This window comes from Physcomitrium patens, chromosome 15 (genome assembly GCF_059467195.1).
Source record: "Physcomitrium patens ecotype Gransden chromosome 15, ASM5946719v1, whole genome shotgun sequence".
Lineage (NCBI taxonomy): Eukaryota > Viridiplantae > Streptophyta > Bryopsida > Funariales > Funariaceae > Physcomitrium > Physcomitrium patens.
In genome coordinates, this window is record NC_143424.1 from 2524433 (window position 1) to 2527235 (window position 2803).

Genomic DNA, 2803 nt, shown 5'->3' on the forward strand with positions numbered 1-2803 from the left:
GTTTATTTCAGTGCGGACGAGCGACATCACACTCTTTCTAATAAAAAGAACCAGACATTACTATACATCGTTGGCCCTACCAATTCGATAAGATACAGGAACGATAATACACATGCCAAGGCGGAAGAACACAACATTCCCGTCCTAAAAATAATAGACAGAAAGATGAAAACTAAAACGACACAACACACCTCACCAACATGATTCAAGTGGAACTAAACCCAAAGTCCTTATTCTGTATTCCGCAATTCCACTGTAGGACAGAAATGTCGATTCTTAAAATAACGTCTAGATTGTATTTGCACCTTTCAACCTCATTCTAACAGAGCCATGAATATTGCCGTAGCATACAAGACACTTTCATAGCATTAAACAACAGAGAGAAATCGGTGAGAAGAGAATTTGGCTCAGTGTATCAAACAAAGCTGGCAAACGAAAAAGTTCGCTTCCTTCAGGATCAATAACGGATCTTTAAACCAAAAATTGCTTCGAAACAAGGAAATTTATCAAAAGCTCTCTTTCAATTTCCTCCATTTCGGAATATGCAATCTCCATGAAAGACGGCCAACCAAGTTTGCAAATTTTTCAGCTTCAAGTCGTCTGCAACTCGCACAACTGCCCGAAAAAGCAAAATAGGTAGTAGAATTAAGTACCCCTGAGGAGATATTTTGTTAGGAATTACTCCGCAAATTTTCACCAACCTATCCAGGTTCAAATCACGACGTGAATCATTATCAACTGAGACTCGAAGAAAGTTATGCTGAATGTAGAAAGTATGTGAAGGACCATTAATTTTTTTGTTACCTCAATGATGATCCTTTTTAGAAAATCTCGATGAAATACCATCCACAACGAGGAAAACACCAAAAAGACCTAAGGCAATGCCAAGGCCAGGGGTAGCTCTCTTCAAATGGCCGTTAAGAATTGGATGCTTGCGGTACTCATCCCGGGACTTGAAGAAAGCCCCTGTAGAGACAGGACTGCTACTTCCCTTACTCAACTTGAAACCCTCATTCGCCATGATGACTTATATGAAAAGCGGCTTCCTACAAGAAATATCTGACAGAGGATGTCAATAAATGACGTCCGTGATGCACACGAAGTTCGCATACGTATATGTAAAGAGATAGGAAGAAACCCTTCGCGCAGGGATCCCTTCAACCAACCAACACTGCAAGCAATATGTAGCAATTTTTTTTCCCGATTCTGTAGCTCTCAAATTCGGTCATATCATACGTTTAGTTATCTAGTACCAGCGGCGAAGAATTGATGCCAGATGTGATCTACGACTAGAACAGAGCACGAGCAACAAAAGCCACCTTAAACAATTGAGAGTAATCTGAAACCAAAATAAAAATTCAGTAGTTCCTGAGATCGAATGCTTCAGATTTTCGAGCAATCATGCTTCGAAGTGTGTAAATTTTGGCTCTCGGATCAGCGATAAGAGGTACAAAGCAGCGAAACAAACAGACCCTTGCACAAGAGAAAGTAAAACGTCAAGTGTTACAAAATGGAATAAACTCACCAGAGTAAAACCGCTATCGCAGAGAAAAATACAACACGATCCCTATAAGACTCGTCCTCTTCCTCCTCGACCTCTCCGCGCGATCGATGCCACCATCTAAGTGATCGAAAATCCAAACAAAATCACTGCGATCTTCTCCGAGCCCTAGAAACCCCCACCGATGCTTCGGTGGTGAAGCGGGGAGAAGGACGAGAGTGGATGGATAGTTTTCATCCAAGAAACTAAACATAAATTCTTTCGTCGACTGTAGAACCGATGCCACTTTCAGTGGAGGGCCTGATTTTATGACTGCATGAAACTTATGGTGCTTGCATGTAAATACTTCCTATTATCAATGGCGCTTGAATGGAAGCTCTTACTAAAATAATAAAAAATTCAAAATTATTTTTATTTATACTAATTATAAACATAACAAATTGAATTTCAATCTTACTATTAATTGGGATAAAGAAGAATGTAACTATTTCTTATTTTTTATTTATTGTAGAAGGTAGTAAAATTATAATTCTTAATTAAGTTTTAGCCCAATGTTTGGTAATATTTAAAAATAAAATAAAATATATAAAATATGATATCACTTATATTTGAAATAATAGAGATAAATCTTTTATTAGATTCTATTGAATATAGTTGAGATTTTTAAAATAGAAGTTTAAATCGCCATTGTTTTAGTGTTATTTTACACCTTTTTAATTAGACTTATTTTCTCATAATAACTCAATATTAACTCAGACCAAAAAAAATTAAAAATAAAACTTTTATGGTTGGTGGAAAAGTAGAGAGTGTCACGGACACAAAATACAGACTTGAAATCTAACAAGAAGTTCAAGAAGAAGTGACAGAACTAGATTAAACAGATGAGTACAAGAACAACACCAGAAAGGTAAGCTAGAACTCCAAGAGATGTGTTGTCGAGACTGAAGAACTCTTCAGCCTCGATCCCTATATATACTCCTACTTAGGAAGCTTCTCGAGCTACTTCTATTAACTAGGAAGCTTCTAGAAGGTTCCAGAGACTTCCTTTCTAGAAGGTTCTAGAAACTTCTAGAGCTACTTCTATTAACTAGGAAGCTTCTAGAAAGTTCCAAAGGATTCCTTTCTAGAAGCTACTAGAAACTTCTCTCTAAAAGGTTCCAGAGGCTTCTCTTCTAGAAGGTTCTAGAGGCTTGTTTTCTAGAAGGTTCTAGAAACTTCTCTCTAGAAAGTTCTAAAGAATATGTCCCTAACATCACCCCCTCCTTTAGCTTCGAGGTCTCTGAGAAGCAATGTTGTTGATCA

General features: G+C 37.5%; 1 pseudogene across 4 annotated transcripts; it reads right to left on the reverse strand.

Annotated features, from left to right (window-relative positions):
- Positions 1-204: 204 nt before the first annotated feature.
- Positions 205-1635, reverse strand: LOC112292040 (NADH dehydrogenase [ubiquinone] 1 beta subcomplex subunit 3-B pseudogene; annotated as a pseudogene). 4 transcript variants are annotated; one of them, XR_016506529.1, is made up of 3 exons: positions 1526-1635; positions 805-1046; positions 205-615 (listed from the first exon to the last, which is right to left on the reverse strand). The product of XR_016506529.1 is annotated as an NADH dehydrogenase [ubiquinone] 1 beta subcomplex subunit 3-B pseudogene, transcript variant X1 (transcript). The 4 variants fall into 4 exon arrangements; XR_016506531.1 differs by having other exon boundaries at positions 205-655; XR_016506530.1 differs by having other exon boundaries at positions 805-1059.
- Between the last annotated feature and the right edge of the window lie 1168 nt (positions 1636-2803).